Source organism: Lagopus muta, chromosome Z, assembly GCF_023343835.1.
Source record: "Lagopus muta isolate bLagMut1 chromosome Z, bLagMut1 primary, whole genome shotgun sequence".
In the NCBI taxonomy this organism is placed as follows: domain Eukaryota; kingdom Metazoa; phylum Chordata; class Aves; order Galliformes; family Phasianidae; genus Lagopus; species Lagopus muta.
In genome coordinates, this window is record NC_064472.1 from 28,592,065 (window position 1) to 28,608,588 (window position 16,524).

Here is a 16,524-nt window from a genome sequence, read left to right on the forward strand (position 1 = left end):
GCTCTATTTCTCCCATTTCTAATATACAAAATAAAACTCCTTTCCTAAGGCAGATGAGGATGGCTTATTTCAGACATTAGTGGAAGCAGTGGTGCCATAGAGAATCTTTAAATACAGCTGCAGCTGGAGACACTGCATACATAGGACTGCAGTCTGTGAGGTATAGTATTGAGACCAGATACCAAATCAGCATGAAATTCTCTTAGCACAGCAAAGTTATAGCATTAGATACACTCATTTTCGAGAAACGTTTTCAGGTTCTGCTACTTTTTCAGGTTCTGTCAGTGCCTAAATCTGGGTCTAAAAGAAGAGTTCTCTCACGATAACGGGCACATTTGAAGAAGCACATCACAGAATGGCTTGGGTTGCAACGGACCTCAAAGCTCATCCAGTTCCGATCCCACTGCTGTGAGCAGTGCTGCCAACCACTAGATCAAACTATGAAGGAACTCATCCAGCCTGGCCCTGAGTGCTTCCAGGGATGGGATGTGCACAGTACCTCATGGTCCTCTGAGTGAAGAATTTCTCCCTAACATCTAACCAAAACCTCCCCTCTTTCGGTTTAAATCCACCCTCCCTGGTGCTATCACTACCTCTGTACAAAGTCGGTCCCTCTCCTAGGACCCTCTACTGGAAGACCTCTTCTCCAAGCTGAACAATCCCAAATCCCAACGCCTGAAGGGACTTCTCCTTTAGTTATCTTCTGGTCACTTTTTGCTACTTTAACATAAATACCTGAAAGCTAAGCTGGAAAATAAACAGCGATAACTGATAAAAACTAAATACATGACAGCATAGTAGGGCTCAGCCTCTGCCATACGGGGATAAAAGTCACGTTAAAGACTGGGACAAGGCAAGACGGGACATAACGCTACAGGACTGGCACACAGAAGCCGACTAGAGCTGACCGAAGACTGCATACCGCCAAACCCGGCCCGCGCCGCATTGCAAGACCCGCGCGTCGCCCGGCGCGGGGCAGCAGCCGCCCCACAGCACACCTACCCCCCGGCCGCCTGCCAGCCGGCGCCACGTGACCCGCCGCGCGCAGCGCATCTTCCCCGCGCGCAGCTGCTCCGCCCGGGGGCGGTGCCGGCATCGGCTGCCGCTGGGCACGTGACGTGAGCGCTCGTCCCCGTCACGTGTTCCTCCCGCTGGGCCTCCGAGCTCCTCTCCTCTGCCGGTCCTCCCTACCTCGGGCGTGCGAGGGCTACGCGCATGCGCAGCGCGCAGCTGTCATCAGCGCACGGAAGAAGTCGTCCCGGGGAGAACGAGGGGTGGAAGCTCGGGAGTGTTCCTTCAGTCTGGGCAGCAGGGACGAGAACGCATATCCGGCGCGCAGCGCAGTCGGCTGCCTCTCTTCGCTGCAGCCGCCCGATCCTTTTCTCTCGCACAGGTGTGGGGCGGCTCCGGGCCGGGCGGTGGCTCCGGGGGCGGGAGGGCTCCGGGGCTGGAGTTGGCGGCGGGGAGGGCTGGGCTGGGAGCCGCGCTGCGCGCGGCCGGGGGGAGCCCCGGGCAAGTGCCGGGCAGCGGGAGCCGCGGTCCCGCTCCGGCTCCGAGCTCCGTAGGTCGGCCGGAGCTCGGGGCGCTGGCGGCGGGCTGGCGGCCCCCTGCTGTCCGCCGGCGGCCAGCACGCGGCACGGGGTGCCCGCGGGGCTTGTCCCGACGCTGCGGTTCATTCATTTCTCGGCGCAGGTAGGATGTGCCTGACGTAACGTGGCTGGAAGCGGCGTCGGGGCGAGCGGTCGGTGTCGGCACGCACCCCGCACCTGCTCCGCTGCCGGTCCGCCGCCAGCGGCTGCTGCCGGACGGGGCGGGACGGGCACCGAGGTGCTGCGCTGGGCCGAGCGCGTCCTCCTGCAGAAAGCATCGTCACGCTTTCTTGTGTGAGAGTAAGCGGAAAAGAGGTGACTCGAAGAAAGCAGCGTCTGTTCGGGCGTTGCTGAGCTGTAGGTTGTATCTGCTTGTGCTCTTTTTGAGACGTGAGCGACAGCGGGAACAGAAGTTACCTGGGAGTTACTAAAGTAGCAGTTCTTAAGCTTAAGCACTTTTCACAAAAAATAAACTCAGCTGCAGCGTGATGCAGAGTATTTCTGTCACCCTGCGCTGTGAAGGTGGTGATGCGGAGCAGCTCAGGCCTTGCTCTGGGTCTGCCTGGCACTGCAGTGCATGCCTCGCACAAGGCCCTTCTCCATGCAGGAGTGTGGAAAGCAGGCATGGTTTGCTTTCTGATCCTTGAAACGAGTGGAGCGGTGCCAGTGGGCTTGGGCAGCTGGTGGTTGGCTTTTGCCTCAGTACAGGTACAGATGGGTGTAAGAGCAGCTGCTTTTCCTTGGCCTGAGGCAGGAAACAATATTCAAGTAAGTGGATGGGATAAAACAGCAGTTAGGTCAGAATGAGAGCTGCTGTATGTGAGATAAAAACCTTTGGTTAGTTTTCTGCTTAAAAAGAAAAACTTGAGCAAACAAAAAAATCCATTCTTGATCTGGTATCTGAGGTTTTTATGGCAAATGTGACAAAAAAGGGAAGAAAATCAGGCTCTTTAATTACTAGTCCTTAACTTTTGCTGATGCTATTTTCTGTCTAGCATCCTGATTTTTAAACAATGTAAACAATTCTGCAGCAAATGTGAGTGTGCAGTTATCACAGTAATGCATTCAGTTCAGAACATTGTGCTGTAAAATGCTAGTTATTGTAATCTCACTAGGCTATTATGAACAGGCACAGTAATTGTGCAGCAGAAAAATTGGTGACTTCATATGTAACTAAAAAAAAAAAAAAAGTTGATTGAGGAGATTAAGGACTTCTGTGGTCCTTTCTCAGCTCCTGATTGTACCATTTCTTGGTTCTGTGGTCAACTCACTTTTTTTTTTTTTCCTGTAGTTGTCTTTTGCAGGGGAATATTTCTTCAGTATGAAGCTGAATGGGGTATTTGGTTTTGTTCTTTGGTTTTGCTTTATGGAGGTCCTAATCTCCTCTGTCCCCCATGCAAAAAGCAAATGTATTTTCAGATACATTTTTAATATACGTGGAGTTTTGAAGATAACATCTTAGTGTAAGTTTTAAGGTTTTTGATACATGTCCAGTAAAATATGTCTATAGTTGCTTGATGACTTAACTCTTCATATCTCCAAACAGATGAGACACATGTTCAGATCTTGGTTTTCCTTAGATTTAGAGATTAATAGGACATGTTGAAGGAATTCAGTATCTTATACAGGGACAATATTAGTTCTGTAATCAAATGACAATGGCGGTTCTTGCAAGAAGTTTCTGAAGAAACGCTGACTGTGCTGTAAAATCTTGCTGTAGTTCGGGTATATAAAGCATTAGAACATACTTCAATTTTCTCAAATAGTATCCTGTGTCATAATTCATTAAGTTGTGAACTTAAATTTTACTCTAACTTCATTTCCCTTGTTTAAAATTGTGATGTGTAAGTTACTAACTTTTCCCCTGGGAGTAGCTTATACTCTTGACTCAAGCAAGAAACTGTGTTTAGTTTTTCTTGATTCTGTTCTCGGTGGTACAGCATATTTAAGAAAATACAGGCTAACTGTAGGTTAACTCAAGGTGTTAAAGGAGTTCAATATACATCTTCTAGTGAATATTGCAAGAAGTTCTTCAGTCTGTTGATCAGTTCTGCTCTCAGGCCTGATGGGAAACTACTTTGATTATTGCAGATGTTGTAGAGGAGTTTCGCAAACAAAATGCATTCCAGTTCCTCAGTTCCCTTGTGATATTTCTGCCTACAAAATATAGTATTGCTGGACTGTAGTTGTTTTGGTTAAGCTCTGTTGACCTTGGATTTCCTGCTGGGCTTTGTCTGGTTAAAATAAGAGTTTTAGTTGTTAGCAGATAGCCTTACTTCAGGTGGACCAATGTTGCCACTCCTTCTACCTTTATGCTGTGTATTATTCTTCTGGATCAGGTTTTGTTTCATTGTTCTGTTTTTTTTTCTTTTTTTTTCTTTTTTTTTGTTGACATGTGATTTATGTCCAGTCACAGTTTCTGTAATTTGAATGGCTTTAGGAGCTGAATAAGTTGTTAATTATTGTAATTTTTTTTTTTTTGGGGGGGGGGGAAAGGGTAATTTTGATTTGAAAACTAAAATGTTGGGAGGAAGTGTGGAAGTCTGCAAACAGCTCTGAATGAAGGAACAGAAATAAGTTGAATAACTTGATCCTTAAACATTAGGGATTTTCTTGATGCTTGAGTTTGATTTCAGATTTAGCTGTTTGAAGTATGTGATCTCAGTAAATGATGAGAAATAAGTGAAAATAAAATGAGTAAAATGAGTGAAAGTACTTAGAGGAAAATGATTGTCCTGACAGGCTTTTTGCTTAGTGTTGTAAGTATGCCTTGTGTTTAAGCTGGTGATACCTGGAAGCTCACAGTGTTCTTTCAGTGTCCCTGTGGAAATCTCTTCTGGATTTATTCAGATACAAACCTCTGCAGAGCCTTGTACAAACGTTAAGTAGGCGACTTAACAAATTCTGCCTTGCACTGCTTGTATGACAAAGTGATACCTTATGCTACAGATGTAAGACCAGCACAGGCACAGTGTTGATGCTTTCTTCTTGCTCTTATCACTGTGCATTAGAGTTGCATGGTTCCCTCGTAGTAATATGTCAGTCCATTTCAGATGGTCTGCTCCTGGTACGCAAAAGTATGACATTTGGTGGCCTGTAATTGCTTTGAAGTGAGGAGGCTTCTGGTTGTGTGAGCAGAGGAAATCCTTTCTCTGCTGCTGTGAGTGTTGAAGTGTCATGGTGCTGTTGAAGTAGAAGCGTGGTATGGCTATACCACAAATGTGCTTGTGGTCATATATTTCACTTCAGTGTGTACACTTCAGTAATAACAGGAGAAATGCATGTATGACTTTGTCCAGGATACTTGGTGTTGAGTCTCTGGTATTAGAATGGGATATAAGGGTAAGGGAACTGCATGACTTCATTTTCTTTAATGAGAGGAAAGATGCTGACTTGGAAGGTCATATGCATTAGTTCTGCACCTCTGACAAGGTCTGTAGTTTCAGGTGTGCCATAAGCAGCACAGGTGTAAAACTCCTCTGTTTCTCAGCTTGTAAATATTTGCTTCTTTTTTTTTTTTTCCTTTGTCCTGTCTTGGTTCTTCATCTAGTAAAGACTTTTGTTATGTGGTGGCAGCTTTAATCTAACCATTGTTAATCTAGCATATTAAAAAAAAAAAATTGTGGTTTTCAGAACTCTTTGAAATCAACTGTGTTTGTGTACGTGGCTGACTTTTGCAAGGAGATCTGTGAAGGCTTCTTTGAGGACTACACCAGAGTCAAGAACGTTGATACTCCATTGTGTTAATTTGTGGTTTACTCATATCTTGACTGTTGCTTGTGGTTTTTGTGTTCCTTTCCCTAACTAAAAGTAATCTGCTGATTCCAGAAATAGAGTGTAAGGATGGTCAGTCAGAAGCATGGAATGGATTTTCTGCAGGGAGTCTTTAGCCTAGAAAAGAGATGGCTGAAGGAGGCTATGCTGGAGGTCTTTAAGTCATGTATGCTGTGAAGGTAAACTTGAGAAAATAGAAAACTGCTTCCAATATGTGTGTGAGATTTCAGCTGTAGAAAGTGAAATATAGAAAGCATACTGCAGATGAAACACCTTCTGTACGTTTTGTTGTTTGTGGAGTACTTTGTCAGTAGGTATTTTTTTTATATTAAGGGCCCACATAGTTTGAAAGTCACAGACAGAAGTCCAGCAACTCCGTAAAATACAGAAATATTCTCTGCCTCAAGACTTCTTGAGCTGTGCATTGCTGAAGACTGAGATGGTGCTCTGGGAAAGTGTAATTGTACATTACTTCTCTACTTTTTTTTTTTTCTTCCCAGAGAGATCTGCTGTTAGTAGCTGTGAGAACTGGATAGGTTGAACTGGCTATTGCTGTTCCTAGAGGCTGTTACAGCCACCTAACGTGGACTACAGATTCCATATTTTGTTTTCATACAATTTATTTTTCTTGTTCTGTGTCCCAAATCAATTGTTTTAAGATAGCTTTGTGTACTGCAAGCATAGCATGGGCAATGAATAGCTATAGAATGAATTCAAGTTGTTTTCTGGTTTAGTACTTCTGGCTTCAAAATAGATCATTTTTCTGTTTTGGAAATAATTGCTTTAGAGGTAGTACCAGGACATAGAAACACAAGCTTGAAATGAAGTTTATCAAGCCACCTAGAGTCAAGTTGAGATGATAATGAGAGCTTTATAATAAGTTCACCTGCCAAGATTCCAAGTTTTTTAAGCTTCCATAGTCCATAAGCTTCCATAGTAATTTAGTACTCCTATATTTCAAACATAACTTATTTTTCCTGATGAATGCTGAATATATGCATCAGATATATGCATATCTGATGGATATATGCTTTCTCATGAGGCTTAATTTATAAGTATCTCATTTTATAAATTTGAAACGTTTGGTTCAACTGTTAATGAAGTCAAGTAGCATAAATTACTGTTTTAGAGTTCCTGATAAAAAGAATCGAATTTCTCTTTTTCCAAGCTGTGTACACGTACTAGTTGCACAATTTGCATGTACAGCTACTACAGGAACAATTCAGACAACTATGCAAAGCCAGATTGATTTCAGAATTGACTGCATGCTCAATAATAGTGGCACAAGCAAACTTTTTTGTTTCTGATTAACTTAAAGTCATTCTTGTAGCTGGTCATGGTTTGTGCATTGTTCCATACCAAGCACCTTTGAATTTGATTTATGAAACAGTTGGAGAGTCAAATGGAATTTACTTAGAAATGAAGGCTATAAACTTCTTAAAAAAAAAAAAAAAAAGGCATGAAAATGCAGAAGTGAACTTAAAAAAAAAAAATCTATGATAAAAATAAATTACTGGCTGAATTTACTGAGTTTTTACTTATGAGCTGTGGTTGGGACTATTAGTATAGATTGAAACTGATTTTTTCACTTTTTGTCTTCTTTCCAACTCTTGCAGAGCTTGTAGAAACTTTTTTTTTTTTTTTCTCAGAGTGGTCTCTGGAACTAGAAGGTTAATAAAAAGAAATGATTGTTTTCTCTAAGTTCTATCAAGAAGTGTTATTTTTTAAAATACATGTACTCTTCTGCACAAGTATGTATTCTACTTAGTGTATGAATTTCTTTCTTCTCAGGATGAATTGATTCTTCCTGAAATGAATTACAGTTCCATTGTTAGCATGCATGACATTTTTGCAGGTGGGAAATAAAAATAAGAAAAGTCACATAATCATAGGATTGGAAAGGACATCTGAACGCCATCTAGTCCAACCCTTCTGCTAGAGCAGGTTCCCTAGAGACATAGGAAAATGTCCAGTGGGTTTTTAGTATATCCAGAGGAGACTCTGCCACGTCTGTGGACAGTCTGTTCTAACGCTCTGTCATATTTAAAATGAGAGAGTTCTTTCTCATGTTTAGGTAGAACTTACTGTGTTGCAGTTTCTGTCTTTTGCCCCTTATTCAGTCACTGGGCACCACTGAAAGGGGCCTGGCCCCATCCACTTGACTCCTGCCTAAATAGATATTTATAAGCTTTGATAAAACACTTCTTCAGCCTTCTGCAGTCTGAGCAGTCCCAGGTTTCTCAGTCTTCCTTCATAAGAGGCTGGGTTTATCTCCCCAGTCATCTTTGTGGCCTTTGCTAAACTCTAAGTTTCCTGTCTTTCTTGCACTGGGGAACCCAGAATTGGACACAGTGCTCCAGATGTGGCCTCACCAGGGCAGCATAGAAGGGGGGGGGATCACCTCCCTTAATTTGCTGGGTATGCTCTTTTTAATGCACCTTAGAATACTGATGGTTGTCTTGGTCACAGGATCATGCTGCTGGCTCGTGGTCAACCTGTTGTCCACCAGGATGCCCAGATTCTTCTTACCAGAGTTCCTTTCCAGCAGGTCACCTCCTAACCTGTAGTGATAGATGTGGTTTTTCCATCCCCAGATGTAGCAGCTAGTGTTAGCACTGCTTGGCAGTCAAGAGATACTGTCTGCAAATATATTTGGAAGAATGATGTGTCAAGTCTAGTGTAATTAAAGCCAGAAAAATCTGATTCCCTGCTGGTGAGGGGTGGAACTCAAAATACTGGTTAGTTCATTGAGTACTAGAACAAAAAAGAAGCATGTGGAGTTCAGAGATCTGATGCCTTAGTCATAAGGCTTGAGAGTATTGTAATACTGAAGACTGGTTTTATACAGTAAGGCTTCAGGTTAAAGCAGGTTTTCACATGCTTTTACTGCTTTTACTACTACAGATTAATGTGCTTTTTTTTTTTTTTTTTTTTCCAGTGGGTTTCATTTTACTTCAGTAGTGAATTTTCTAGCAGTGTGAATTTGCTTGTAATTTAGTTAAATGCAATTGTTAGTTTGAGTTTCTCTATTACATATTGAATAAATGAAACTTGGAAGCTTTCTCCCATTTCTGGAAACAAAATATTCTGTGTTCTTGTGAAGGAATCAGGGAATTTTTCATGAAGCATGTGTGTTTCAACAGGGAAATCTTCCATGTTATTTAGTAATGTAGTATAGAATCATAGACTAAGCTGAGTTAAAAGGAACCCACAAGGATTGTTGATTCTAACTTGTATCTCCACACAAAACCAACTGTCTGAAGTTCAGCTGGGACAGTGCTGGTTTTTTTTCCTTGATAGCGTTTGGTATGATAGTATATTTTGGCTTTAGGAGAACAGTGTTCTGGGCAGCCTCTGCTTGGGGGCTTCCTAGGCATCATTTGGTGGGTGATGAGCATTGCTTGTACATAGCTTGTTTTGTATACATGTGTATTGTTGTCATAACCATTATCCCTTTTTCCTCTTCCTTTTTCTGTCTTTGTAAATAGAACTTATGTATTGAAATAAAAACTATTTTTTTTTCTGATTCTTTTCTCCATCCAGCAGGGGGAGGGGGGGAATTAGTGTGTGGTGCTTAGCTATCTGCTGGATTAAACTACAGCAGTCCTTACAATGCCTAGCGTGGGCCTTGAGAGCCTAAGCACATAGTGCTTGCCGTGGCAGGTTTGTGGGAGTGTAATATAGTCAATTTACCAGGCCTTCCCATATTTTTATTTCAGCCACTGTACCAAAGAGACTTTATATTCCTTGGCTTGTTTAATTGCAGTGCATATTCCACACTCATGGATTAACTGTGCTGTAGTGCCCACAGTCAAGTCTATTGGAATTCTAGGCTTCTGCAGCTTGCTATGTAGGACTCCATACAGAAGCCTTTCATTTCCAATGCTTTCCCACAATGCAGCAATACCCATCAGTGATCAGGGCATATTTATTCTCTTTTTATGCAGTTTCCTGTATAGAGAGCCTCTTCAGTACATGTCTACTCTTCTTCAGTTGATATTCCAAAAATCTCTGTCTTAGGGTCAGTCCATAATCACTTACAAGATTCCTGGATGACTGGGCTTCCCTATTTGAGCCACTCTGTGATCAGCGTGACCTGCTTAGTCCAAGTAGCATTAGTTGCATGATGCGTGGACCCTTCCTTTGAACGTCCAGCGCAGGTAGTTGGGGTGTCTTTCAAAAATGAAACCTTTCAAAAATTCAACTGTGTCTGAGAGTGTTATGCATATACCTATTGAACTTCAGCAGCTTGGTGCAATGACCACTTCCCTGGGGAGCCAGTTCCAGTGCCTCTCAGTGAAGAGCCTTTTCCTGATATCCGACCTTAACCTCCTCTTTTGTATCTCGAAGCCATTCCCTGAAGTCCAGGCACTGTCACCAGAGAGCATAGGTCATTGCATGCTCTTCTGCTCCCCTTTGTGAGAAAGCTGTGGATGCCAGTGGAATCTCCCCTCAGTCTCCTCTTTGGACTGTGCATACCAGGGTACTTTGGCTGATCTCTCTAGACCTCTCTTCATTTTTGTAGCTCTACTTTGAACGCTCTCTAATTCTGTATCCTTCCTGTACTGTGGTGCTTGAAAGTGTGCACAGCGCTCAAGGTGAGGCTGCAGCAGTGCAGTGTAGAGCAGTCACTCCCCTCGACTGGCTGCAGCGCAGTTCTTGATATACCTCAGGATAGGGTTGACCTTTTTGGCTGACTGGCTACATTGCTGACTCAAGTTCAACTTGCTGTCAACCAAGACCCCCTAATCTCTTTCACTGGAGCTGCTCCCCAGTGTCTCATCCTCCATCTGTAAGTACAGTCAGGATTGTCCCTTTGCAGGTTCAGAGTCTGGCATTTGCTATTGTTAAACTTCGTGGCTGATGCGTCTCTGATTTGTCTTGATCTCTCTGTAAGGCCCCTCCACTCATGATGGACTCAGAAGCTCCTCCCAGTTTAGTATCAGCAAACGAGCTCAGAACACCTTCTAGTCCTTTATTCAGGCCATTTATGGAAACACTAAAGAGAACTGGCCCTAAAATGAAACCTTTTGTGACTGATGTAACATAATTTACTGTAACCCTTTGGAGCCAGTTCCTCACGCATTGCATTATGTTTTTGTAAGGTGTGGACGAAAATCATGTTCACTGATTGCTTTGGGAAAGCTATAAATGGTAGCTGCCTGATACTAACTTGAGTAGTTGAGAATCTGTTGGCTGTGGAGGTATACGGGGGTCACTTCATGTTTTAGAATGTAACAAAAACGATCTTATAGATGCTGCATTCTATTCTGTATAAGTATTTTGTGTGTGTTCAAGCATGTAGTATGGTAAAGTTCTGTGCTGTAGGTGTAGGTAGTCAAGCGTCTCCCATGATGCTGAAAAGTGCAGAATGTTTTTTTTTTTTTTTTTTTTTTTGCTTTTCTCTCTATTTTTTTTCTCTTTCTATTTTGCTTTGGTAGGCCCCTAAGAAGTTTGTGACAGTCTTTCATCTCCTCTTTCTCCTAGTTGTTAGCGTACAAACAAAACGTGGCAAAATGTCGCATTTATTTTCATACAAGCTGTGTAGTTTAAGTCAACATTCATTTAAAAAGCATTTCTCACTGTCATTGTAACTGCTGAAAAATATGCTTTGGATTATGTAAATACTGGTGGAATTATAGAATGGTTTGAATTGGAAGGGACCTTTAAGATCATCTAGTTCCAACCCCCCTGCTGTAGGCAGGCACACCTCCCTCTAGACCAGGTTGCCCAAAGCCCCATCCAGCCTGACCTTGAAAGTTTCCAGGGAGGGGACACCCACAACCTTGCTGGGGAACCTTTTACAGTTTCTCACCACCCACACAGTAAAGAATTTCTTTCTGGTATCTAGTCCAAATCTATCCTCTTCTAGTTTAAAGGCATTTCCTCTTGTCCTGTCACTACTTGCCCTTATGAAAAGTCCCCAGCTTTCTTATAGGCCCCCTTCGGTACTGGAAGGCCATGACAAGGTTTCCTTGGAACCTTTTTTTTTCTAGGCTGAAGAACCCCATCTCTCTCAGCCTGTTTTCATAGGAGACGTGCTTCAGCCCTCTGGTCATCTTTGTGGCCCTCCTCTGGACCTGCTCCAGCAGCTCTATGTCTGTCTTGTGTTGGCAGCTCCAGGACTGGACACAGGGTGGGGTTTCACAAGAGTGGAGTAGAGGGGCAGAATCACCTCCCTCAACCTGCTGGTCACACTTCTCTTGATGCAGCCCAGGATACAGTTCTGGGCTGCAAGAGCACTTTGTTGGCTCATGTTGATTATTTCATCAACTGGCACTCCCAAATTCTTTTCCTCAGGGCTGCTCTGAAGCCATTCTCTGTCCAACCTGCATCTGTAGCATTGAATAGATTTCATTTTGCTCTTAGTTGTGTTGTGTTTCGACTTCTTGAATTATGTTCCTGAGGCCATATACTGACATAACTATAGGTGCTTGACCTTTGCTGACCTTATATTTCCACTTCCTGCAATGTTAGGCAGGCGTTGTAGCATTAGCTGTCTATTAGTTGATCATTTGAAGGATGTAGTTTGTGACTTTGGCTAGGAACTTTTTAAAAATAAAAGATCTGACCGTTTAACCCAATTATTGGTGCTTTAGCTGGACAAGTTACATAACTACGTTTTATGTAAATTGTTCTCTTTTATCAGATATTTTGAAGTGTAGGCAAACACCTTAGTCCCAGTAAATTCAAAGTTTATGGACAGACTGCATATTATTGGATCAGACACATAGTTATCTTGAGCTTGTTTGACTAAAGTTACCTTGTGATTAGCCATAAAGCATATTCATTTCAGTTATGCAAAATAGTAATTTGCATGGAATATGTCTTCTTTGTTTGTATTATCATCTGCTCTTCTAGACAGTTACGAACAATCTTATCAACATGCAATTCTGTCTTGCAGTGGGGACAGAAAATGTCTAATTACAGTGTTGATATTATGGTTTTAAAATAGCTGTAAAAATCCATGCATAAATGTTACTACTTTCTTTTTTATACTTGGCAGCTAAAGTGGATGTAATGATCCTTGTTTCTCTAACTTCATATGTGCACCAATGTCTCACATTTTTATTCCTTATTCTCTTCATAGAAGAGCTTTATTTCTTAGACTGTACAACTCTGAGTAGTATCACAGAATAGCTAATTCTGCATACACTTTAAGTGGAATAGTTAAGGTTGTAATAATAGAACTGCAGTATGGACTTCATGTTATAATGATTCTTTAGACATGTACTTGCTTGCAAAAAAAAAAACCAACCACAAACAACAACCCCAAAAGGAACAAAAAACCACCACCAATAACAGCTCTGAAGGCCTTTTTTATTCTGAATTTTATGTCATGCTATTTTATTATTTTAACAATTTGACAGGATGTAGCTGAATTTTGTGTGTGAGAGAAAGTATCTAGGGCACTTGTATTCCACAAAGTCCTTGAAAGAATTACATAGTGTGTTAGAATATAACTGAATATGAAGGCCTTCATTTTAAATATTTTATAATTGATTTGCGCCTATTGCCACTTACGCTGCCATTGGATGCTGCGAATCTGGCTCTGCCATCTTTACAGGAATTGGATTATGGAATCATGCCTTCTGAAGTTGAAAGTGACCTCTTGAGAAAGTCTAGTCCACCCAGCTGCTCAAGGAAGGTTGGCTAGAGGATGTTGATCATCAGTCTGTTCAGTTGGCCTCTGTCTCTGAAGATGGAGGCTTCACAATCTCACTGAACAACCTCTTCCAGTGTTTGCTCTCACGGGGGGGAAAAAAGTGTTTTCTTTTGTTCACATGGATTTTCCTGTTTTTTAATTTGTGCTGTTGCTGTTAGTCCAGTCACTGTACGCTGCTGAAAAATGTCAGTCTTCATCACTCCTTCCTGTTGAGTGAATATGCTCATAAAGACCCCTTGCACTCCCTGAACCTTTTCTTTTCCAAGTGGAACAGTTCCAGCTCTCTAAGCCTTCCCCCACAGGAGAGCTGCTTCTGTCTCTTCATCTTGGTGGCCCTTGGCAAGACTCTTTCCCATATGTTTATGTCCACTGGTGGTCCAGCTATGGGCACAGTATTTAGGTGTGACTTCACCAATGCTGAGTAGAAGGAAAGTACTACTTTCAGTGTGCCTGCAGTACTTAGGTCTAACACAGCCCAGGATATCATTCACCTTCCATATTAACAGGGGCACACTGCTGGTTCTTGCTGGTAAAAAGACCACATATTGAGTCTTGCACTTCAATTGCCAAAACTCCCATGTATTACTACAGGCTTGTGCAGAGTGGCTGGAAAACTGTGTGAAGGAGGAGGATCCTGAGGTGTTAGTTGGCAGCCATCTGAACATAAACCAGCAGTGTGCCTAGATGACCAAGAAGGTCAGTGATTTCCTGGCTTGTGTTGGAAATAGTTTAGCCAGCAGGACCAGGGAGGTGACTGTCCCTCTGTACTTGATGCTGATGAGGCTGTGTCTGGAGTACTGTGTTCAGTTTTTGGCCGCTCACTGCAAGGAAGACATCAAGGCTCTGGAGGAGCATGTCCAAAAGGAGGGCAGTGAAGCTGGTGAGTGGTCTGCAGCACAAGCCTTACGAGTAACAGCTGACGAAAGTGGGATTGTTTAGTTTGGAGGAGGCTCAGGGGAGACATTATTCTCTCATTACAACTGTCTGAAAGGAGATTGTGGTGAGATGGGAGTCCATCTGGTTTTCCCTGGTAACAGTGGTAGGACTAAATAGAAGTAGTGGCTTTAAGTTGCACTAAGGGAAGTTCAAATTGGTTATTAGGAAACGTTTCTGCTTGGAAAGATCAGTAATGCATTGGAACAGGCTGCCTGGGAAGGTGTGAAGTCATTGTTCCTGGAGGTATTCAAGAAAAGGTAGATATCTCATTAGGTGACATGGTTTAGTGGTGTAGCAATGATGGATTGATGGCTAAGCTCTTTTACAACTTTATTGATTCTGCCATTCATGTTGACTTGGTGTCCAGCAGGACTTCAAAAAGTCTCTTCTGCCACTTCAACCGGGGACCCTCACTGAATGTGGAACTCTGCATGTTCCATTATTAAGCTTGATGAGCATGGTTTCTGTCAGCCTGCATCTGTCTGTGTCCCTGTGAAGGGCAGTAAAGCACCATGGTTTATCTGGTGTTTTTCCTACCTTACTATTCTCTGCAAAAACCTCATGGAAATGAGTGTAAGAGCTGTTGAAGTAGAGAGTCAGCTCGTTTATTGGTTAACAATACCAACAACTGCCTTTTGCAAAAGACTTTGTTGTAGTTAATGCTTGACTAGGTTTAGGAGTCCTTAGGTTCAGAAATGCTTGACTTGGTACAGTGCAGTTGAGTGAATAACATAAACTTCTAAAAAGTTCTGTTCTTTCTGCTGAAGTAAAGAATATTAGTAATTAGAAAACAGAAATTCGTAAGTGGCTGCTGAAGTTACTCAGTTTTAAAAGCAATTCCCTCCTACTGGAAACAGAACTAAAGAATGAATCAACTGTTCTTTCTCTGTCTTCCCAAGAAGCTCCTCAAAACTGAAATAACAGTATTAGAGTACAGTGAAGAGCTGAGAAAAGTATACTGATCTCTGTTCTAAGCTAAAATCGTAGAGTCCTTTGAGTTGGAAGGGACTTTTAAAAGTCATCTAGACCAACTCCCTGCAGCTAGATCAGATTGCCTAGGGCCTGATCCAGTGTTTCTTTTGAGAGCCTCCAGGAACTGGCCATCAATCACATCTCTAGGCATCCTGTTCCAGGGCCTCACTGCTTTCACTGTTAAAGACTTTTTCCTTATATCCAACCTAAATCTACCCTCTTTAAGCTTGAAGCCATTTTTTCTTGTTCTGTTGCCACAGATCCTATGAAAGAGTCTGTCCCTTTCTTTCCTGTGGCTCCCCTTTAGAAACTGGAAGACAGTGGCCAGACTGAACAGCCCCAGCTCTGTCAGCCTGTCCTTGTAGGAGAGGTAGATCATCCTCTGTAGATCTGTTCTGTAGATCATCTTTGTTGCTCTCCTCTGGACACACTCCAACAGGTCCACGTCTCTCTGTTCTGAGTACTCCACATTTGGATGCAGTATTCCAGGTGAAGTCTCACCAGCATAGAGGGGCAGGATCGCCTCTCTTGCCCTGCTGGCCACACTTGTTTTGATGCAGCCCAGATTACAGTTGGCTTTCTGAGCTGTGAGGCCGCACTGCTGGCTCATGTCCAGGTGCCCATCCACTGTACCCCCAAGTCTATTTTAGCAGGGCTGTGCTCAATCCTTTCATCCCTCAGCTTGTATTGGTAGTGGGGTTTGCCTCCACCCAGGTGCAGTACCTTGCATTTGGGTTTGTTGAACTTCATGAGATTGTCTTGGGCCCACTGCTCAAACCTGCTTAGGTTCCTCTGGAAAAAGTAGCTGATGATTGCAGGTTGTATTGTATAAGAGTTAGTGAAGTAGTTTAAAGGCGTAAAATAATGACAGACTTAATTTTTTTTTTTGCCAGTAAATAGTTTTTTTTAGAGGTGATGTGTTTGTACATGCTGCACTCATATGCATGTATGAAATTGAAGGGCTAAGAACTGATTAAAGAGAGATCAATTACCCTGCTTCATTATCTTTCCAGTGTCATTTTAGTGTCAGAGAAGCAATATGAATAATAAGCTTTCTGCATGGCACAATGCATATAAGCAAAGAAAGCTTTAACTTCAGATATAACCTAATCTCACTGACTTGGAACTGATCATCATAACAGATTTATGTGTGCTTCTTTAATGGATGGGACTAAGTGAAGGATGCATGGCATGCGTTTACCACCACGAAGATATCTCAGTTTTATATGTTGGGATGTGCTTGCCTATATGGACCTCATAATCATAATTTAAATACAAAAATAATCCTGAATTAAAATGGTACTGATTTTTTTGATTGTTGGAGACTTGCAGAAATCTAATTAATTTTGTTTCAATCAGGGATGGAAATAATGTAGGAAGGAGGGTAGAAAAGAGAGGAGTGTGGGAAAAAAGAAATCTAATTGTTAAAAATAGAGAGTGATTTTCTGTGAGAAGTAGGAATGCGAAAACATAATTTAAGGGCACAAGAAGCAGGCTGAATCTTTGAATGCTATAGGAGAGTGAAACATGCAGAGACATAAAGGGAATCACAGTTTTCCTGTAAGTGATTCATAGCCAAGCTAAGAG

The 16,524-nt window shown here is 42.4% G+C and overlaps 1 protein-coding gene across 3 annotated transcripts in view; it reads left to right on the plus strand.

Annotated features, from left to right (window-relative positions):
* Positions 1–1,121: 1,121 nt before the first annotated feature.
* The window catches only part of KDM4C (lysine demethylase 4C), a 297,078-nt gene continuing 281,675 nt past the window's right edge, over positions 1,122–16,524 (plus strand). For 2 of the 3 annotated variants that reach the window (XM_048930997.1, XM_048930998.1), the window contains exon 1: positions 1,123–1,393. The gene's annotated coding sequence lies outside the window, so the exon portion shown is untranslated. Of the gene's footprint in view, positions 1,394–16,524 lie in introns of all 3 variants that reach the window. The other variant, XM_048930999.1, reaches the window with a different exon arrangement.